The sequence below is a fragment of the Chlorocebus sabaeus genome, chromosome 20 (genome assembly GCF_047675955.1).
Source record: "Chlorocebus sabaeus isolate Y175 chromosome 20, mChlSab1.0.hap1, whole genome shotgun sequence".
NCBI classification, from domain to species: Eukaryota; Metazoa; Chordata; class Mammalia; order Primates; family Cercopithecidae; genus Chlorocebus; species Chlorocebus sabaeus.
Genome location: NC_132923.1, coordinates 59,555,034 through 59,579,058, shown reverse-complemented (window position 1 = coordinate 59,579,058; position 24,025 = coordinate 59,555,034). Strand labels below are relative to the sequence as shown.

At 37.3% G+C, this 24,025-nt stretch overlaps 1 long non-coding RNA gene across 2 annotated transcripts; it reads left to right on the top strand.

Moving 5' to 3' along the window:
• Positions 1–2: 2 nt before the first annotated feature.
• On the top strand, positions 3–23,317 carry LOC119625337 (uncharacterized). Of its 2 annotated transcripts, XR_012089623.1 has the most exons (3): positions 22–214; positions 315–1,544; positions 21,034–23,317. It is a non-coding gene; the product is annotated as an uncharacterized lncRNA (long non-coding RNA). The 2 variants fall into 2 exon arrangements; XR_012089624.1 differs by lacking the exon at positions 21,034–23,317 and having other exon boundaries at positions 3–214; positions 315–342.
• The last annotated feature ends 708 nt before the right edge of the window (positions 23,318–24,025 follow it).

Genomic DNA, 24,025 nt, shown 5'->3' with positions numbered 1-24,025 from the left:
GGAGGCAGTGCCGTAAAGTAGCCCAGCGGGTTTTTGCGACGCCATCCGCGCCTCTTCGAGGCGGCCTCTGGACCGGCTTTAGGACTCCGCGCTTTTGCGGAGCTCGAGAGTCCGGAGCGGCTGGGACAAAGTAGACCCAGGATATCGACCTTAACTGCATTTTCAGTTTGGAGGTTGTGAAATAGGTATAACGTTTAAGAAAAGTATTTGAAAGGTGAGCGGAGGAAAAACCCATGACTCCTTAAGCTTTAAAAGTTATTTCTCTATTCCCTTATGTCTTTTTTTTTTTTTTTTTTTTTTTTTTTTTTTTGCAGAGTGCTGCCAATTCTTTGAAAATATGAAGCTGGATGTGGTAGGAAGAACAAGGATTCTGGCACAAAAAGATGATAAATTGGATAAACTATAAATGGAAAATGTGGGTGGGCGCTGCAATTCAGAGGCTTGGGGTCTCTTACATGGTGAAAGGATGAACATGGGAAACTAGTTAAGTTTGTTTCTTGAGTATCTTCCGTAATTATAGAACTAAAGCCTATCTGGAAGAGACACAACTTGTGTATATGTATGGTCCACCATTCTCTCTGTTATGTGCATTCAATTTTAAGTTCTGCATTTCATCGAGTATGACAAACGTTTCCATGCTGCTTCATAATCCTCACAATTTTAACATTTAATGGTGAGATAAAATTCCATCCATTATTGATGCCTCAGCCAAAGTAATTGTCCCTCTACTGCACAATGCGAAGTTTTTAAGTTTTACTATGAAATTAATATTGTAAAGAGTATCTTTTGTGCTTTGGCTTTTTAAATCTGTTGAATTACTTTGTTTGTATAATTTTCCTGAAATAGGAATCTGGGGTCAAAATATTCAAAAACATTTTAACAACTATAAATGATGTTGCTTTCCAAAATGAACAAACTTACAGCACTATCAGAATACACAACCTAACACCAAATCATACCATTTTTTTGCTTTAAATTCTTTGGTATGAAATGTTACCCCTAGGTTACTATATTTGTAATTCTTTGGTTACTATCAAGATCTGATGTTTTTCTTGTGTTTCTAAACTATCTTTGTGTCCTCTGATGTAAATTCTTTGTTTACACATTTATGTTTTGCATATGAATTTAAATAATATATTTATAAATAAGTAACATTAGCCGTTGCCATATTTTATGCTATTGCTTTTCCCATTCTCTTGTCTCTCTTTTCCTTTTGTTTCTTTTGCTGTTGCACTTTGTGAGAGGTTTCATGTAGTCAAATTTAGGTTTTCCATTATGTGAATCCTAGAAAGTGAATACACTGCCAGAATATCTTCCATTTATTCATTAATTCAACAGATATCTATTGGATGGTGATGATTATGAAACAAAGTAGCAAAGATGAGAAGCCATTTGCTCATTCTGCTCTTTTGCCAGCAATGTTTCACAAAGCCCCTGACTCATTCACCGTTAGCAGACTTGTGGAAGAATGCCTTGAAGACCATGAGCAGGATAGGGAACAGGTTCTCACATCTCTTGCCTGAATCACTGAATTTTTACAAAAGGTAAGTTCAGTGATCCTAGCCTTTGCCTGTTCCTGTACATAAGATAATGTCTGACAAGATTAATGATTATGCCTCAAATTCATGACCAGATGTAACTTCATACCCATACTTTGATGAGACTTTACTTGTATGAACCCATTTTCATACTGCTATGAAGAAATACCCAAGACTGCGTAATTTATAAAGAAAAAGGCTTAATGGACTCACAGTTCCACATGTCTCACAATCATGGTAGAAGACACAATCTACCTCACAATCATGGTAGAAGACAAAGGAGGAGCAAAGGCACATCTTACATGGCAGCAGGCAAGAGAGCATGTGCAGAGGAACTACGCTCTATAAAACCATCAGAGGCCAGGCACAGTGGCTCACACCTGTAATCCTAGCACTTTGGGAGGCCAAGGCAGGCGGATCATCTGAGGTCAGGCATTCAAGACCAGCCTGGCAAACATGGTGAAACCCCATATTTTAAAATTAGCTGGGTGTGGGGGCGCACGCCTGTAATACCAGCTACTAGGGAGGCTGAGGCAGGAGAATCACTTGAACCTGGGAAGTGGAGGTTGCAGTGAGCCAAGAGCATGCTACTGCACTCCAGCCTGGGCAACAGAGCCAGACTTTGTTTCAAAAAAAAGAGAAATGAAATAAAAAATAAATAAATAAATAAATCCATCAGAGCTCGTGAGGACTCACTACCATGACAACAGCTGAGGGTAACTGGCCCCTTAATTAAATTACTTACCACCAGGTCCCTCCGTTGATACTCAGGGATTATGGGAGCTACAATTCAAGATGAGATTTGGGGAGGGATGTAGCCAAACCATATCATTCTACCCCGGCCCCTCCAAAATCTCATGTCCTCACATTTCAAAACCAATCATGCCTTACCAACAGTCCCCCAAAGTCTTAACTCATGTCAGCATTAACTCTAAAGTCTACAGTCCAAAGTCCCCTCTGAGACAAGGCAAGTCCCTTCTGCCTATGAGCTTGTAAAATCATAAGCAAGTTAGTTACTTCCTAATTACCATGGGGGTACAAGCATTGGGTAAATACACCCATTCCAAATGGGAGAAATAGGCCAAAACGCAGGGACTACAGGGCCCATGCAAGTCCCAAATCCAGCAGGGCAGTCAAATCTTAAAGCTCCAGAATGAACTCTTTTAACTCCATGTCTCACATCCAGTTCGCATTGATACAAGAGGTAGGTTGCCATGGTCTTGGGCAGCTCTGCCCCTGTGGCTTTGCAAGATACAGCCTCCTTCCCAGCTGCTTTAATAGGCTGATATTGAGTGTCTCTGGCTTTCCCAGGCACACGCTGCAAGCTGTTGATGGATCTACCATCCTGGGGTCTGGAGGATGGTGGCCCTCTTCTCACAGCTCCACTAGGCACTGCCCCAGTGGGGACTCTGTGTGGGGGATCCCACCCGACATTTCCCTTCTGCATTGTCTTAGCAGAGGTCCTGCATGAGGGCCCTGCCCCTGCAGCTCACCTCTGCCTGAACATCCCGGTATTTCCATACATCCTCTGAAATCTAGGCAGGGTTCCCAAACCTCAATTCTTGACTTCTGTGCACCCACAGGCCCAATACCATGTGTGAGCAGCCTGAGACTGCACAAAGCAGCAAGGCCCTGGGCCCAGCCCACAAAATCCATTTTTCCTCCTTGGCCTCCTGGCTTGTGATGGGAGGGACTTCCAGGAAGACCTCTTACATGCCCTGGAGACATTTTTCTCATTGTCGTGGTGATTAACATTTGGCTTCTTGTTACTTACGCAAATTTCTGCAGCAGGCTTGAATTTCTCCCCACCAAATGGGTTTTTCTTTTCTAACATGTCATCAGGCTGCAAGTTTTCCTTTTATGCTCTGCTTCCTCTTGAACGCTTTGCCACTTAGAAATTTCTTCCTTCAGGTACCCTAAACCATCTCTCTAAAATTCAAAGTTCCACAGATATCTAGGGCAGGGGCAAAATGCCACCAGTCTCTTTGCTAAAGCATAACAAGAATGACCTTTACTCCATTTCCCAACAAGTTCCTCATCTCCATCTGAGACCACCTCAGCCTGGACTTCTTTGTCCATATCATTATTAGCATTTTGGTCAAAGCCACTCAACAAGTCTCCACAAAGTTCCAAACTTTCCTACATCTTTCTCTCTTCTGAGCCCTCCAAGTCTCTAGGAAGTTCCAGGGTTTCCCACATTTTCCTGTTTTCTTCTGAGCCCTCCAAACTGTTCCAACCTCTGCCAGTTCCAAAGTTACTTCAACATTTTCTGTTAACCTTATAGCAGGACCCCACTACCTCAGTACCAATTTACTGTATTAGTCCATTTTCATACCACTATGAAGAAATACCCAAGACTGGGTAATTTATAAACAAAAAGAGGTTTAATGGACTCACAGTTCCACTTGGCTGGGGAGGCCTCACAATCGTGGCAGAAGCAAAGGAGGAGCAAAGGCACATCTTACATGGCAGCAGGCAAGACAGCATGTGTGGAGGAACTGCCCTTTATGAAACCATAAGATTTCATGAGATTTATTCACTATCTTGAGACTAACGGGAAAAACCTGCCCCCATGATTAAATTACCTCCCACCAGGTCCTACCATTGACACACTGGGATTATGGGAGCTACAATTCAAGATGAGATTTGAGTGGGGACACGGCCAAACCATATCATTAATATAATTTCTGAGCACATTTAATGTAACTTCTTAACACATGCAGAGCAGCCACCACCTATGTTTAAGCTATGGGGTGAAATAATGCTTTGGAGCAATATAATAAACTCTCTGAAAGATTCTCCCAGGTTGCAATACTCAGTCAGACTTCTGAATAAAATTAACTTTAATTATTTAAAAGCCTGTTTTTTTCTTTAGTTGACATAACATACCAGGATATTGTAGCTGGAAATATGTAGGAGGTTCTTGCTCTCACAAACCTTACATTCCAGTAAGGAAAGCAGACAATAAGAAAAAAGAAAAATGAACACAATAAATTCTCATGATGATACAAATAAGGTAAAATGACAGAAACTGCAGGGAGAGGGAGACACTACTTCAGTGGGGTGGTCAGTGAACACCTCTCTGCAAGGGTGGTATGAAACCTGAGACCTGAATGATGAGAAAGAACTAGCAATGCAAACATCTGAGGGCTGCACATTTCAAATACTTATTTTTTACTAGTTTTATTTTGTATTAATTTTATGTTTAATTATCTGGAATGTATTTTGGTACAGGAGTCCCCCTTATCCGAGGGGGATATGTACCAAGCCCCCCGGTGGATACCTGAAATCACAGATAGCACTGAACCCTATATGTACTATGTTTTTTCCTACATATATGTATCTATGATAAAGGTTAATTTATAAATTAGGCATAGTAATAGATTTACAAAAATAATAATAAAATTGAACAGTTATAACAATATACTGTATAAATCTTACGTGAATGTGATATCTCTCTCTCTCAAAATATGCTGTACTTATCTATTGCCAGACCACAGTTGACCATGGCTAACTGAAATCATGGAAAGCAAAACCACAAATAGGGAGGACTACTGCATATGCTACAAGATAATGTGTGAATTGTCTATTGCTCCATAACAAACTACTCAAAACTTTGTGATGTGTCCAAGCCCAAGGATGCAAGGGTTCCAAGGTTCCAGGTCCCAAGGATACCAGGAAACAGGATTCCAGGGAGGCCATTGCTATAATGATCTACCACTATTTTTATCAAAACTGGTATTTGTATTAGGCTGTTCTCCCATTGCTGTAAAGAAATACCTGAGAATGGCTAACTTATAAAGAAAAGTGGTTTAATTGGCTCATGGTTCCATAGACTGTACAGGAAGCATGATGCTAGCATCTTCTCAGCTTCTGGGGAAGCCTCAGAAAAGTTACAATCATGGTGGAGGGCAAAGTGGGAGCCAGCACGTCACATGGCCAGAGCAGTGAGAGACAGGGGAGGTGATGCACACTTTTTAAATGGCCAGATGTCAGGAGAACTCAGTGTCCTGAGGACAGTACCAGGGGATATTGTACTAAACCATTCATGAGTAATCCACACATCCACCCCCATGATCCAATCACCTCCCACAAGGCCCCACCTCCAACACTGGGGATCACAACCCCACACGAAATTTGGGTGGGGACACAGATTCCGCATGCGTATTGTTATTCAAAAAATTTTGTACATAATTCTTACCTTTCCCATTTCCTTGTGATACTCCCTTATTAAATTGTTAGAAAAAGTAGAATATTTCAGCTGGGTGCGGCCTGTAATCCCAGCACTTGGGAAGGCTGAAGCAGGTGGATCCCATGAGACCAGGAGTTCTGAGACCAGCCTGGCCAACAGGGCGAAACTCCATCTCTACTAAAAATACAAAAATTAGCTGGGTGTGGTAGTGCATGCCTGAAATCCCAGCTACTTGGGAGGCTGAGGCATGAGAAGTGTTTGAACCTGGGAGGCAGAGGTTGCAGGGAGCCAAGATCACACCACTGCACTCCAACCTGCACAACAGAGCTAAACTGTCTCAAAAAAAAAAAAAAAAAAAAAGCAGTATTAGTATTTCTAGGTATTCTGTTCCTTCTACACATCTATTTTGAGGCCAGTGCCATGTTATTTTAATTATTATAGCTTTTAATCTGTCCTAATATTTAGCCATTAGGGCTAACCATTTCACTGTATTTCATTGTTCACAAAATTATTTGATTTCACCTGAAAATTTTCTAACCAAATTTTACACAAATTTGTTCAAGTTAAAAGAAATGGTACTTGGATTTTTAGTGGGATTATACAAAATCTATTAATAAGTTTAATAGAAACTGACATCTTTATATTTACTCTTCTCATCTGAGAACATGGAGACCTATTTATTTGAGATATTTTAAAAAATTATTTTTGGCCAGGTGCAGTGGCTCATGCCTGTAATCCCAGCACTTTGGGAGGTCGAAGTGGGCAGATTGCCTGAGGTCAGGAGTTCAAGACCAGGCTGGCCAACGTGGTGAAACCCCATCCCTACTAAAAATACAAAAACTTAGCTGGGCGTGGTGGTGTGCACCCATAGTCCCAGCTACTCAGGAGGCTGAGGCAGGAGAATTGCTTGAATCCGGGAGACAGAGGTTGCAGTGAGCCAAGATCGCGCCACTGTACTCCAGTCTGGCAAGAGAATGAGACTCCATCTCAAAAATATATATATTTTTTCAATAAAACTTTAAGCCACAGAAATCTATGATTAAACTATTACCTAAGTATTTTTAACATTTGTTAAAACACTTTATGTATTTTTTATTTGGTAGGAAATATATAAAAATTATATATGTGTATAATATCTATAATATTCATTATATATTCAAATTAGTTATTGCGAATACACAGATCATATTTGATGTCCAACTGTTCTTTCATTGTTTTAATAAGAATTATTTTAATAATGAAAATTATTTAAAAACTTTTGTTCGACAGACTGGACTTTTCTAGTTCTGCAATATCTGTCAATTATCTTTTTGTCTCTTTATAGTATTATTTATTTTTCACAGCTTGTTATGGCTCAGTATTTATAAAGTTGATAGCAAGGAGCTTTTCTTATTTTGTTTTTGTTTTAAAATTAAAGTTTTAGCACCTTTTCATTAAGTTTATCATTAGTTATTAGATTAGAATACTCATTATCATGTTAAAGAAGTAGATTTGTATTCCTCTTTGTTCGTTTGTTTTTTTCATTTAACTGCTGATTTTCATGTATAGGATAGAGGCAGCTTCCTACCTAAATGAAGGACATGAGCAGTTATAAACACCATTCAATATTGGAAATAATAATTCCTTTTATCTGTGAATATATGAGATAGCATTGTTTATAATTTGTATGGTTAGAATTGTTAACCATAGTCTGTGTTTGAACTAGAATTCAATTTAGTTATTCATTAATTTATTATTGAGATGTTCATTAAGTGAGTTAAGACAATTTGGCAACTAATACCAAATATGAGTATTCAATTGATCAAAATTACATACACACACACACACACACACAGGCACACATATATGTATTTCTGGCTTCTCTAATAAAAGTTTTATAACTGACCCTCACAGGGTCATGCCACAAAGCCTATCCATGCTCTTTTTACTGTTGTTCTTCAATTGAATGACAACTTAAGATTGACCCTACTGAATCTAAGATCACAATTATATCACTCTTTATTCTTGCCCCCTCCTGTTACCTATATACCTTCCATATCTTCTTTTTACTTCTCTTTTTCCCTCTGCTTCCTTGTGCACCCAGAACACAATTATGTTACTCATTCACTCAATGAATATTTATTAAGCACTATGTACCAGGTATTGTGCTAGGCACCAGCAATACAAGAGAGAGCAAAAATTGAACAAATTCCTGACCTTACAGTGCTCACACACAGTCCAGGGGAGCCAGACATGAATAATAGAAGCATGTATACAAATGTAAAAGTCTAATAGGAGAGTTCCTAGTGGGGGATCCAACCATTTAAGAAAAATCAGAGTAAGTTTCTCTGAGGAAATGGACTGAGCTGAAATTAATGAGTTAATGAGGCAGATATGGATAAGAGGGAAGAGCTTTCAAGGCAGAGGAAACAGCCCTTCCAAAGATGTGTGGCAGAACAGAGCTTGGCGTATTAGAGGAACTTCTAGAATTGCACTGGTCTTGCAGTTCAGAGAACAAAGGGGAGAGTGCTAAATTGCTAAGGGGAGAGGTTGAATTGCTAAGCAGGTGCCACCTCTCTCCATGGACTTGTGGGTCAGGTTAGATTTTGGTCTGTATCCTAAGGGCAAAAGAAAGCATCACAGTGGGAAAGATTATGCTGCTTCCAATGAGGAAAACTGGGAAATGCTGTAGGTACAGCATTTGAAAGGCCATTGCCACAGTCCAGGCAATGGTAGCTTAGACCCGAGTGTTAAGAGTGGAGATGAAAAGTGAAGGGAACTAATAGGGATTTTAGAATTACAACTCAAAGAACATGATGATAGATTGTATTTGGGAAGTAAGAGAGAGGACAATTTCAAGGACGACTTTTAAATATCTGGCTTGTACAACTGAATGCATGGCAGTGCCATTTTTTAAAACATAGGAACCACAGGAAGTGGAGGAGGTTTAGGATTTATATACAAGTGAAGTGTGCTTTAAATATTTATCCAGAGCAATTTGAAAGGAAAACTTACATAAACGTATTATAAATACTTGTGTAACTACTAAATAAATGTTGTTACAAAATAAAATGAGTGGAAAAGATACATTTAATCAGGATAAGAATATAGACCCTGAGAGGGATTTTATAATGTATTTTATACTATATAGTTCAATTGCTACAGGCAAGTCTGTTTGCTACAAAAGTCTGTGCCAAAACTATTTTATGGAAGCATTTCATATCTAACAGTGAAAATGTTTTTGGGGGCTGGGCATGGTGGCACACGCCTATATAATCCCAGCAGGGTGGAAGGTCAAAGCAGGTGGATCACTTGAGGTCAGGAGTTCGAGACCAGCCCAGCCAACATGATGAAACCCCATCTCTACTAAAAACACAAAAATTAGCCAGGCGTGGTGGCAGGTGCCTGTAATCCCAGCTACTCAGTAGGCTGAGGCATGAGAATTACTTGAACCTGGGAGGCAGAAGCTGCAGTGAGCCAAAATCGTGCCACTGCAATCCAGCCTGGGTAACAGAGTAAAATGCCATCTCAAAAAAAAAAAAAAAAAAAAAAAAGGTTTTCAGAGCAAGGTAAAGTTCAATAAAAGGAAATTAAATATGTAATAAAATACAAATAGAAAAAAGTAATTAAAGCCAAAGGGCTTTCATTCTAGTGTATTTATACCATTTCCTTGTATTTATATGTATTTCCTATTATGATCTTGATATTGCACCACCTTAAATTCCTTTTCAGTTTTGCCTGAAATACTTTTCTTCCCTCCTTCCAGTGAGCCATTTAACAATAGTTTGTTATTCTGCTATAATCCATTTCCATCTCATGACCTTCTCATTAACTTCAGCCTAAGCCATAATAACATTGCTTCAATACAAGAATAGAGCAACTGCCCTTCAGTGTCTCATTTTTTGAAATCCTGTGCTATTATAAAATGCCATAATGACCCGCATATAAAGTCACGTCAAATACTTTGGCAATGTAAAATTTGCTGTCTCATTAAGAGTATAGTTCTCCATTGTTAAACAAGAAACCACTGGCTCTATTGGCATAAAGCCAATCAATAGAGAGTTTAGTTCTACATGAGGCTGAGAATTTTCTACAAGTGCAATTAATTTTATTCAGTTGATTTTTATTCAATTGTACATTGATTTTGTTCATTAAGCATCTTGTGACACTCTGAAATCCCAGGGACATTTAGTAGATATTTTAATCATACCACATATTGTAAAGTATGGGACATCCTGAAAGATCTGTCTTAGGAAGAGAGATCTTCCTAAGAGAATAATGGAATATTAGAATATTAGAATAATGGAAAGGGTAGGGAGGAATGTGTGTGTTTTATAGAAAATTGTAGAAATGTACCATGGTAGGCAAAACAGTGGCTTCCTAAAGATGTCTATGTCCTAATCCCTAGAACTTGGGAATATGTTACCTTATATGACAAAAGGGACTTTGCAAATGTATTAAAGTAAGGATACTGGGATAAGGAGATAATAATGAATTATCTGGATAGGCCCAGTGTAATCACAGGGGTTCTTATAAGAGGAGGGCAAGGGGGTCAGAGAAGAGAAAGAGTTGTGAAGGCCAAACCAGTGGTCACGGTGATGAAGGACCAGCAGCGAAGGCATGTCTGTTGCTTCTAGAGGCTGGAGAAGACAAAAAACTAATTTTCCCCTAGAGCCTGCAGAAGGAACATGGCTCTACCAACCCATTTTGGACTTCAGACCCACAGAGGTGCCAGATAATACATTTGCTTTATTTTAAGCCGCTAAATATGTGGTTACTTATTATGGCAGCATAGGAAACTAATACAGGCACCTCAACTGTTAGCCATAGTTACCCCACTGGAGGTTTGGAAAGGAAGATAAGAGTTTAAGAGGACTTTTACTCTCCATTCTTCATGTTATTTGAACTTTTATCATGGATTTATGTTGGTTTTATTATAGATTTATATTGCTTCTTAAATAAAAATAATTAAGAGTAAAACTAATATTAAGTGAAAAGATAGTGTAGAAAATTGTATAGAAAATTTTCCAACCATGAAAAAATAGAAAAGTATAAGAAGGAAACTTACTAAAATGTTATCCAGTTGTTTTTCCTGAGTATTAAGAGTGTGCATGTTCTATTTTCATTTATCCTCTGAGTCACTCAAGTTATTCATTAAGTATCTACTCTGTGTTAAAGAATGTGCTAGGAACTGAGAATGCAGTGGGGAATAAGAGAGACACAATCTCTGCCCTCATGGAACAAGGCAGATTAAACAGATGATCAGACAAATTATTAATTAATTATATTGTAATAAGATCAACCTAGGCAAAATAGGTAATGAAATCATCATGCACTAGGGCAATATAACATAGTCAGGGAATGCTTTCCTAAGGAATTTCAGCTTGGAATTTAATGAGAACTTTCCAGTCAGAGACAGGAAATAAAATTCTTTACAAAGAGGACGTACCCCCTTTTTATCAGGAGAAAAATGAACATTTTAAATGATTTTTTTAAAGAAATAACTAACATTTCTCCATCCTTTTATATCTGGTAACAGCAGCTGCTCAGTGCTGGAAATGGTCTGCTCTTTCTGCTTGATTTAGCCAAATTCAGTTTAATGATCAGATTTTTTTTTTCCTCTTGTTCAAACACTTCAGGCAAATGAAATATTTAAGTGAATAAATTGAGGCCACTAGACAAAAAAGTAAAATAATAATGGTTAAATATCTTCCTTATCCAGAGCTCACATTATTAAACTATTAGATCTAATACCTTTTGATCATCAATCTATCAAAAAAAAGCTTGTGATAGGCCCTTAATATTGACTGACTTTGACAGAAATAAGACCCAGTGTATTTGCCAGTTGAAGTTCTGTTTTTGTCCAGCCAAAGCTAAGAAACACAAATGAAGAAGCAAAGTACAAGAATTATTTTGAAATCAACACAAAATGTATCACTAATTGAATTTTTCTCAAAAGAATTTCATAGATGAAATCTGTATCACTGGGTACTAAAAAGCAAGAATTTCAAATTTCTCAATTTTAGGATCTTCTCTTATAATTTCCAGATGAGTAGTAATTTTCCAGACGATGGTTTGGGATTACTTTCAGCACAAGAGCAGGGAGAATAACATCCCTGTAATGAATAGGCACTAATGATTTCATAGTTAATGATTAACATCTCTAGAGAAAAAAAAAACAAAAACAAAATAAAAATAGAGAGGCTATTAATAAATGTCTTGCCACCAAAAATCACTATGTGAATAATATGTTAACAATGTTACTTAATTGAGCCTTTTTGTTTGTTGTTTGCTTGCTTTCCAAAGAGAGCAGCCTCTTCAATAAATAATTGTTTAACAAGGTTTTAGAGCCATAATAAAACTATATATGAAGTCCTACTGGAATTTGGATAAATTGTTCATTCTAGTTAACATAGCTAACTTTTTTCTTTATTTCTATAATGGAAACTAACATTAGCCCTATCACATAGGGCTAAAAAGATTAAATGAAATAATAAATGTGAAAGTGTTTAGTACAGTGTCTGGCCTATGGTAAATTTTCAAGGAAAGCTAGTGCCATTTTTTTTTTAGTATTGCTGTAATTATTATTAGGAGTCAGGAAGACTTCGCTGGGGAGGCAACATTAGAACTGGATCTTCAGGAAAGGAAAGAATAAGAAGGAGTAAGGGGCCTGTTTGGAAGAGGCAAGGGGCATTTCAGGCAGATGTACAGAATCAGAGAAAGGCATGTTGTAAGCTTTTGAGGACGGATGAGCAACCCAAGTAACTGAAACAGAGAGCATGGGCTTGAATAATAGCAAATGGTACTAGTCTGTGAAGAAACATGTACTCTCTGCCAGAGTGCTAAACTTCTTCTTGTGAATAGTGCACAGCTATTAATTAAAGCAGCCTGAAATGGTGGCATGAGCCTGTAATTCCAGATACTCAACAGACTGAGCAGGGAGAATCTCTTGAGCCCAGAGTTTGAGACCAGCCTGGGCAACATAGCGAGACACTGTCTCAAAAAGAAAAAAAATTAGGCAGCAAGGTAACATGATCAAATGTATATTTTAGGGAGACAGCAATAAAGAAACTAGAAATAGTTAGACCATGATAATAGTCCATGTGAGAAAAGTAATAACTAACACATAATGTTTATTATGTGCCTATGGTAATTGTTTATCATGTATTTATGTGCATTAATTCTTGTAACAGCTTTATAAAGCAGATGTTATTATTTTTGTCATTTTACATATGTACAACCGGGGTATACAGTTTTTATGTAATTTGCCTCAGGTTCCGTGCCCAGTAGATGTTGAAGCTAGGATACAAACTCAAGTAGTCTTACTCTTGAATTTGCACATTTAATGAATATCCTTCACTGCTTCTCAAGTAATAAGAGTCAGGCTAGAGGGCTGGCAGGGTGGCCTGCATCTGCATACCAGCTGGTCAGGAGGGTTAGTCAGGAGGATTGCTTGAGCCTAAGGGTTTGAGGCTGCAGGGAGCTATGATGGAGCCACTGCATCCAGCCTGAGCAACAGAGCAAGACCCTGTCGCTAAAACAAAATTTTTTAAGCTACTTAAAAAAATAGGCTAAAGAAAAAAAAGTAAGAACAGAAAGGGAAGTTGTATTCAACAGAATTGACTAGCTTGTTTTTTTAATGCCATGAAGACTTACTGGGTTCCTATCACCTGGCAAGCACCTGCAGCCACAACAATGAAAAAACAATTTTTAAAAAGCAGCTACAACAATACAACAATGAAAAAACAATCAAAAAGCAATGAAAAGGCCTGCTCTTACAAAGTCTGTTTGCCAACGAAGGAGCAGACAATATGTGGGGCGGAGGCACATTGAAGGGAAGAAAGGCAAAATTTTACCTCTCTCCTCTTAGGACTTTTTGGCTGGGGCTGAGAATTAAATTGACATAAAAGAAATGAGTAAAAGCATATAAATTTATTTAATAAAAGTTTTATGTGGCACAGTAGGCTTCATAAGAAAATAAAGACCTAAAGACCCAGTTAGAATTGAACACTTACGTACTGAATTGGACAAAGAGTAGTAAATTATGAGACTGATGAGGCAAGGGGGCTTGGACTAGGGTAGTTAACTGGGTAGAGAAGTGACTAGGAAGATAAGGGTTAGTTTAACCAGGTTTGTTTGTACAGAATTCTCCCCCTCTCAACTTCCTATTACTGAAAATAAGAATAGAACTTTCTTTCCGGTGCAGGAGGATTTTTCCATATGGGGGTTTTATCTTCAACTTTCAGAAAGAAAAAGGGGAGGATTAGAGCACCTTTCTTGCAGCCACTGTTGTTCTTTTTCTAAAGTGCCTTTATATCAAAAATAATCCTTATGCCAAAGTAGTGTATTTGCAGATGGCGTATTCTGCCATCCTTCATTTCCCTCCTTTGAACCTTCCCCAAGAAGTTTCATAGTTCAGAAGCTGAGTTGATAGATTGCAACCTTATCTTACCAAAAATCTCTTACTCCTGGAGAACAGGTCAGTTCCATTAAACAAACAGTTGTGTTTCACTTTAGGAGACAGTGTTGCAGGTGGGTTCCTACCAAAGTTAGGCCTCTATATGGTCCGAGCAATCAGGCATTTCTCTGGAAACAAACAAACAAACAAACAAAAGATCTGTTTATGAGTCCAGAGGGTAGCCAGTCAAGAAGATTTCTAGATACTGGGCTCAAAGCATCTTCTTTTGCTGTCTGAATGTCTCTGGTGATGTCATCAGGTGTTATGTGTGAACTTTATGAGTAGCCCACACAGAAACAGGCATGAAGCTTGTTTATAGATGAGCTTTTGTGATGATTTCTATGAAGTTTATATCAAGTCATCCAGCTTCAGCTTGCAAGGTTTTGGGAAAGGGGCAGATTTATTTTTTGTGATTTCAAGTCAGAAAGGTGGGAGAAAATTGGAAATGTTAGTTTGGAGAGTCATAGCCAGATATTGGAGGAAACTAGAAGAATTCAGGATACAGTCCAGTTTGCAGAAAGATAACAAAACCTCAAAGACAATGAACAAGTCTAGAATTGAATTGCTATAGTTTTCTATAGTGCACATAATTTTTCTCTCTATAGTCACCCTCATGTTTACCAAACCTAATCACATTAAGACTAATTTGTTTGTAAAATAAGTCTAGTGTCATTAAATTTGGCCTGATTATTTAAATAAGCAAAGCAAGAATAGTGACTGGTCATATAGACACTTTTTAAATCTGCTTTGCTGGAACTTTTAATACGGAATCTCTGATTAGACTTTTAAAAGCCTCTCCATTCCGGACTCAGTGGTGCACGCCTGTAGTCCCAGTTCCTCAGGAGGCTGACGCAGGAGGATTGTTTGAGCCCAAGAGTTCAAGACTAGCCTGGGAAACATAGCAAGACCTCATCTCTAAAAAAATTACAATAAATATATATACATAAATAGTTAAACATAGAATTAAAAAATAAAATAAAGGCTGGGCACAGTGGCTCATACCTGTAATCCCAGCACTTTGGGAGGCCGAGGCGGGTGGATCACCTGAGGTCGGGAGTTCAAGACCAGCCTGACCAACATGGAGACACCCCGTCTCTACTAAAAATACAAAATTAGCTGGGCGTGATGGCACATACCTATAATCCCAGCTACTCGGGAGGCTGAGGCAGGAGAATTGCTTCAACCTGGGAGGCAGAGGTTGCAGTGAGCTGAGATTGCGCCATTGCACTCCAGCCTGGGCAACAAGAGTGAAATTCCATCTAAAAATAAATAAATAAAATAAAATAAAATAAAAATAAAAGCCTCTTCAAGCTAGAAAGCTAAGCTAGGGACTTTGCATTAGACTTCACCTAACTATAGACTTAGGTGAATTCCTCATTTCTCAAGCCTCTCAAAATACTGTGAGCCTCCTGGGCCTACCAGGAAGTGACATTCCTTACTCACCTGTAAGGCTGGGATCCTTTGAAGCCAGATACTAGTCTTTTTTTTTTTCCTAAGTGGCTTTATTGGGTTCATAAAATCAACCTTAGTTCATTAAAACTGTCTGGTTATATCTGATCCTATGCACATAATTCTCCAATATGATATTCTAGTCAAAGCCTTGGTAATATAACCAATGTTTCCAATTATATCACATTACAAAGAAAACATATTCTTATTGAACTTATATAAATAACTATATTGTCATGAAAATAATACTCAATAAGAGTTTCTGAATTTTGGAGGGATCAGGTAGGGAATAGATAAATGCTTCAAATCTGTTTCCAAAGTATACTTTACTAGATTGCTGCAAGCTGTAACTAGCTTAAACAAAAAACAGAAAAAGTGTTCTTTAAATCTAGAAAACAAAATATTAAAGCATTAATATAATGGTTTAATAAAGTCATAAAATAATAATCATCCTCATCAGTTTATTTACTCCCATTAATTACTTTTTGTTCTGCTTAATCCTGGGTTAGAAGTTTTATGAATCAATCAGTTTATCCATTAGATTTTTAGAAATTCTTACCAAGCTCAGTGGTATGATCTTAACGTTATCAGAAGCTTACACTTGTCAGAGTCTTTTCCATGAACCTCTTTAAAGATAAAGCAATTTTGTCTGTAGTTGATTTCAGGAAAACATCAGAGTAAAACAACAATCTGTGAATGACAAATGCTTTTAAATGGCCATGGTCAAAAATCTCATGAGCAATCATTACAATACAGTTGATAAGAAAATTTGGTTATTTCTGTGGCATGCAACATTTTCAGATAATAACTAGAATTATGACTGATGACATTATACCAGGACATATCAGATTTCTAGAAATTTTATGCAATTTCTTTAATACTTATATTAATAATACATATTCCTACAAATAACACATAACCCTAATTATTTTAATATTTCTCTTTCAGAAAGATAAAAAACAAATCTTTTGAGGGCCCACTGGAAAATCCCAAAGTTACTTTGAGGTCAAAAGCACTTTATTTAGAATTTGATCCTGGGAGTTCAAATGTTGTCAAAAACGTCAAAAGGTTTAAAACTCTTGATAAAACAGGATCACAGATCACTTTGAAACAATATTCAGTTATCTATTGTATTAGTCTGTGTTGCTACGGAGGAATACCTGAGACTGGGTAATTTATAAAGAAAAGAGGTTTATTTTAGCTCGTGGTTCTTCAGCCTGTACAGGAAGCAGAGTGTTGGCATCTCCTTCTGGTGAGCGCCTCAGGAAGCTTGCAGAAAGTGAAAGGGGAGCCAACATATTACATCATAAGAGAGGGAGCAAGAGAGTTGGTGAGGAGGGGGCCGGGCTTTTTAAAGAACCAGCTCTTGCATGAACTCATTACCACTCATTACCACAGGGAGGGGACCAAGCCATTTATGAGGGATCTGCCCCGGTGACCGAACACCTCCCGCTAGACCCCACCTCCAACATCAGGGGTCACCTTTCTTTCTTTCTTTCTCTTTCTTTCTTTCTTTCTTTCTTTCTTTCTTTCTTTCTTTCTTTCTTTCTCTCTTTCTCTCTTTCTCTCTTTCTCTCTTTCTCTCTTTCTTTCTTCCTCTCTTTCTCTCCTTCTCTCCTCTCTTTCTTCTCTTCCTTTCTTCTTTCTTTCTTTCTTTCTTTCCTTCTTTCTTTCTTTTCTCTGAGACAGGTTCTCACTCTGTTGCCCAAGCTGAAGTGCAGTGACACCATCTCGACTCACTGCAACCTTTGTCTCCCAGGTTCAAGCAATTCTCCCACCTCAGTCTCCCAAGTAGCTGGAACCACAGGCACATGCCACCATGTCCAGCTATTTTTTTATTTTCTGGTAGAGATGGGGTTTCACCATGTTGGCCAGGCTGGAGGGGGTCGCATTTCAACATGAGATTTGGATGGGACAGATTTCCAAACCATATCATCTATTTAACCATAGTGACAAAGATTTCAAAGACAAATACACAAAGTTGCATACTTGTAAAAATAAAAACTTTGCTCTTGTAATGTCTTTTTTGTTGTTGTTGAGACAAGGTCTCACTGTTGCCCAGGCTGGAGTGAAATGGTGCAATCATAGCTCACTGTAACTCTGAACTCCTGGGCTCAAGCAATCTTCCCACCTTAGCCTCCTGAGTAGCTGAGATTACAGGTGTGCACTATCATGCCCAGCTAATTTTTCGTTTTTTGGTAGAGACCAGGTCTTTCTATGTTGTCCAAGCTAGCCTCAAACGCCTGGCATCAGGCATTCCTCCCACCTCAGCCTCCTAAATTAGCATCGAGATTATAGGTATGATTCACCATGCATGGCCTTCTTTCAAAATCTGTTAATATTTTGTTTTCTTAAGTAATCAAGGACCTGTTAAAGACAACAAGGAGCATGAAAAATTATGTTGATAATTTGATGATTTGACAGGTAATGAAAACTCTTGTACAAACCTCAAGAAAACTTTGTTATTTTAACAGAGAAAAGACCTAATTCTAGTTTGCTCACTTGCTTGCTTGCTCTTGGCTCTCTCTCTGCCTTTCTCTTTTCCCAACTTTCTATATTCACTTAATTTTTGTCTTTTATTCTTCTCTTTTTAAAATTACAAAACAATCTTAAATAACCTCTAAACTAGGACAAAATTTTTCTCCTTTTCTCTCAACAAAATTCATCTTTTTATGCCTCATAACTTTTCTTGCCAAAAACACATCCTACTTTCATTACATTCTTTGCATACAGTTTTGTTTCTTATTATTTCTAGTAGTTTTATGACATATTTTTGTTTGAATTTTAACCTTAATAACCCTAATTCCCAGTAACAACTAGAAATAAGCAATTGTGAACTTTGTGTTGTGTACTAACATTCTGTCATGGATTAGGCAAGTTGTGAACAAACCATTCTATAATTTCTGGAGGCATAGGCCTCCTTCATAGCATACTTTCTTTGATGTAACAAGAAGAACACATTACTAACAGGTCCAAATATCTTTTGTCTTTGCATCAATTAAGAAGCTCAAGTAGATGAACTTATATTCAGTTATTAATGTTTTGGTATTTCATCTTATTTGTAAATGATCTAAATATTCAATTAATATTTATCATTTAACTTAACTGAGTATAACTTTAAGATTTCAAATTTCCGGAAAGATTTTGGAAACTGTATTTAAGCAGATACATTTTTATAAAACATAATCATTCTTGTAAAGTTTATTTGTAAACTTTCATCCTATTTACATGTATTTAATTGACTTATTCTTTAAAATTATGTTTCGATTACTCATGAAAATTCCATGAGACATTAGACAAAGCTAGTCCTCATTTTAAGCTGTTTTTCTTATTGGCAGTTTTTATAACTTGTTAGGCAACCATCAAACATCATTGAAGCAAAGCACCAGAAAATGTAAACATATAGCTTTTTTCCCCTTTACCATCATGCTAGACATACATTAAGAAATTTACTTTTACTGTATGTTTTATTTTTAAGTTGAATTTATAATCTTAAAAACTTAAATGTCAAACAGAGATAACGTGGCTTGTTTGACTAGTAACCCCAGGTAGAAAAAAAATGTATATTTGAATTATATTTAACATTGATAACCTGAAGACATGCCTGTTTTTATTAAACCAACAACCTTGAGCTAGCTTTATTTACCAAAAATGATCCCAGCTCGTATGAGCTTGGAAAACATGTGAGTTAGTCTCTATATTTCTCTATATATAAGCATTTATGTTTTTTTCTTTAAGACAATTAAATAGAGCTCTTTTACAAGTTACTTTTGGCAATACCATCTAGAGGTAGAAAAAATATTATATATATCAGCAATCACAGTCATACATAAAAACATGGCCCAGATGCAAACAGAGATATTATAGCTTTCATTCTAAAATTTTAGCCATGAATCAGGTATAATAACACAAAACTCACTAGTTTATCACAGTTTATAGAAGAAAAGTTGGTTCCAAACTGTGTTTCAGGCAGATGGAAAAAGTTAAGTTTACCTGCTCAGATAGAGATGACTTTTAAAAAATATTTATGGAGAAGACTTTTAAGATTTTTTATTTGCTCTTCATTGGTGATCTCATGGAGACTATGAACTAGATTGAGGGAAAGGAAGTGTTCCTCATGGTTTGGAGTTGTTTGGTTTTTAAGCCACTTTTTTTTTTTTTTTAGTTCCAGCTGGGCTAGGCATAGAAATTGTTTTAGTTAACTCATCAGATGTTTACATTGTGAAGACATAGTAAGGTTTACATCTCCAAGGGACTGAGAAAAGATGTGGGTTTTCTCCAAGAAAGAGTTTTGGAATATATTTGCCTATTATTAGGCATATAGGGTAATTTTTTCTTTTTGTTAAATATTTATATTACTTTGAGTGTAATGAGGTGCTTCTTAGTGTTTCAAGACAGAGAGTGAATTGGTGTTGAGAAAAGGGGCATTGTTGGAGAGCAGTTGAGTATTATTTCCGAATGAGTGACCAAGAAGATGATGCTGTTTTTATCACAGATGGTGAATACAAATTGGGTTGTGGGGCTAATAGTGAATTCAGCCTCGAACATTTAGAGTTTGAATTACTTACTTAACCTCCAAGCTAAAACCATTGGTCTAGACTGAGCTTACTAGTAAAAGAGTCAAGGGCCAGCATCAATATTTGTAAGTCATAAGGTGATCCATAAGTGATGATTCCGTAAAGGGAGCGCTTGCAGATCAGGGCTTAGGCAGAGAAACATCAAAAGCCAATGTGAGGCCAGGCAAGGTGGCTCATGCCTGTAATCCCAGCACTTTGGGAGGCCACAGTGGGCAGATTGCCTGAGGTCAGGAGTTTGAGACCAGACTGGTCAACATGGTGAAACCCATTTCTACTAAAAATACAAAAATTAGCCAGGCATGGTGGTGGGCGCCTGTAATCCCAGCTACTCGGAAGCCTGAGCCAGGAGAATTGCTTGAACTCAGGAGGTGGAGGTTGCAGTGAGCTGAAATCGTGCCACTGCACTCATACTCCAGCCTGGGTAATAGAATGAAACTCAGTCTCAAAAAAAAAAAAAAAAAGGCCAACCTGAAAGGAAACAATCAGTGAGGCAGAAGAACCAAAAGGGAGGTAGGTGCTAAAGAAAACCGAGTAAGAAAAAAATTGCAAGGAGAGAAAGAGTAAAGAGAGTACATGCAACAAATATCAGGAAAGGAGAGGCCTAGGGAATCAGGGCTAGATTTGAGGATTCCAATGTCATTATTATCTTTGCAATTAAAAATCATTCCTCATTTTCCACAGAAACTGATGCAGAGCCTCATCAGTTTAATTTCTGCAACAACCAGTACAATTACTTATATGCAACTGGTATAGATAGATAGCTTTATATTTTATGTTTCTCTTTTATGATTATAACGAATCCTTGTTTTACTTCCTGTTATTATTTTGTGTTTCCAATAGAGAGGTTCAATTAAGGGGTTGAAAAGCTTCAGGAAGAAATTTAAGCTGAAATGAAATGAGGGAGTAACATCAGCAAGATGATGAAAATGGAAGATCCCCTACTATCACTCCCTGCAAAAAAAAATACAACTAGAAACTACTTAAAGATGAGAACGCAACCCTGAGTTCACCACAATTCAAGGGAGAATTGAAGAAACCTCCGGGGCCCTCAGAGATGAGAGAAGCTGTGACAGGTAAGAAAAATGGCCATTTCAGACATCATAGCCCCCTCCATCAAGCTGGCATAATGCCACTCATAGAGAGAATTTTCCTAGACTCGTGGTTTCTGAGGTAAGAAGAGGGAGTTGGAAGTGGACATAGAAGTGGACATACAATCTCCCCACCAGTCTGGGAATCTTCTCAGGAAGCCCACTTTTGCCCCATCCTATGGGAACAATGGGAGTGCTAGAGGGCTGAATTATATGGGATGAACTGAGACAAAGAGTGGGACACTGATCATAGCAACTGGCATGTGGATCTTGGCAGTTACTCTTCACTCCAATCAGTATGGACACCACACTGAAGAGACTGGCTGGCACTATAGTGCTTTTGTGGACACAGTCTGTGAGAAGGCCTGAATCCCTGGCCAGATTTCAACAAAGACTAGGAGTTCCCATGGAGCCTCCACTGGACCAGAAACAACTAGAAACGTTGGGACTGAGTTCCAGTGACTGCTTAAGTCTTCCACAACCTGGGAGACAGTGGCAGGGCAGCAATATAGCTCCAGGGCATTGTTAACTTAGTGCTCACTGTAAGTCTTCCCCAGACTGGGAAACAGTGGCAGGACGAAAGTTAGTTCCAGTGCAGTGATTTAGTTCTGGTACTCACTATAAATTCTCCCCACCCCAGAAAATAATAATAATAATAATATCAGCAGTTAAGTTCTGATACTAAGTAATAAAGGTCTAACACCAAAGAACACACCTGCAAGAACTGGAAGAGGTAGCTATCTCCTGAAATGTACAGGTATTAAGGCAAAGCCACAAGAACTGTAAAAACTCAGAGAAATATGACCTTACCAAAAGAAATCAACAAAGCTCCCGCAGTGGAGCCAGAAGAAGTGAAGATCTAGGAAATGTTAAACAGACAATTCAAAATAATCCTCTTAAATTTAGAGAATCACAAGAAAATATGGATAGGAAAAAAAAATAAAATTTGGAAAATGACCCAGTAACAAAATGAGATATTTGACAAAGAAATAAAAGAAATAAGAAATGAAACAAACAAATCCTTTATTTCTAGGATTTCTCTGTTTCTAGAAACCCTAGAAATAAAGGACACAATAACTAAACTGAAAAACTCATTAGAAAGTTTTAACAGCAGACTTGATTAGAGAAAAGAATTAGTAAGTTTGAAGACAGCACATATGAAATTACCTAATCAGAGGAGAAATAAAGACAAAAGAATTTGAAAGTGTAAAGAGGAACTTTTTAAGAATTATGGCACATGATCAAGCAAACTAACCTCTGCATAGTAGGAATTCCCAAAGGAGGCAAGAGAGAAAAAGGCCTAGAAAACATATTTAACAAAACAATGGTGAAAATTTCCCAAAGATGAAGAAAGAGGATACCATTCAGATACAGAAATCTCAGAGGTCATCAATCAAATTAAACCCAAAGAGGTAATCCCTAAGGCATATCATCATCAAATTAACAAAAAATCAGAGACAAAAAATACTCACTGCAGCAAAAGAAAAGAAAAATATTACATTAAACAAAGCACCAATACAGCTTTCACTGGATTTCACAGCAGAAATCCTACAGGCCAGGTGAGAATGGGATGCTTGAAAGTGCTGAAAGAAAAAAAAAAAAAAACTGCCAACCAAGAATAACGTGTCCAGCAAAGCTATTAAAACAAGAAGAGAGATAAAGACTTTTCCAGACAAACAAAAACTGAGGGAATTTGTCAACACCAGACCTGTGTTACAAGACATGCTAAAGAGAGTTCTTCAATCCGAAAGAAATGTATGCTAACATGTAACAAGAAACAATCTGCAGGTATGAAACTCATTGGTAAAAAAAAGAAAACAGACCAATTCAGAATACACCAATAGTGAAATTAGGGTAAGTAAATGACCTATATCTTAAATATGAAGATTAAAAAACAAAACCACTAAAAAGAATAATGACAACAATTTATTAAGAGATGCACAATGCAAAAAAAGTAAACTGAAACACAAAAAAGTCAAAACGTGGTGAGAGGATGGTATTGAAGTGCAGAGTTTGTTGTTTCTTATATTTTCTTTGCAATAAAATATAAGTCACTATCAGTTTAAAATAGCCTATTATAAATATAAAAGGGTTTTTGTAAGCCTCATGTTAACCATAAAGCAAAAACCTACAATATATATACTCAAAATAAATAGCATGAAATAAAAATGTACTACTAGTGGAAATCACTTAACCACAAAGGAAGAGAGTGAGAGATGAAAAAGGGAAGAATTCACAAAACAGCAAGAAGTCAAGTAACAAAATGGCAGTAATAAACCCTTACTATGAATAATAACTTTGAATGTAAATGAATCAAATTTTCCAACCAAAAGACATAGAGTGGCAAGATTCAACTGTATGCCATCTACAAGTACTTCACTTAATCTATAAAGACATTCACAAAGTGAAGGAATGAAAAAAGATATTTCATGCAAATAGAAACCAAAAAGGAACAGGGATAGGTTTACTAATATCAGATAAACTAGACTTGAAGCCAAGAGTTATTTTTAAAATGACAAAAAAGAAGGCCACTATTTAATGATAAAAGGGACAGTACAGTAACAATACATAACAATTGTAAATATATATGCACCCAATACTGGAGCACACAAATATGTAAAAAAGTTAATAGACCTAAGGGAGAGATTGACTACAATAAATAGTAGTAGGAGATTTCAACACCTCCATTTTCAGTGATGACTAGATCACTCAGACAGAAAAGTAACAAAGAAACATTGGAGTTA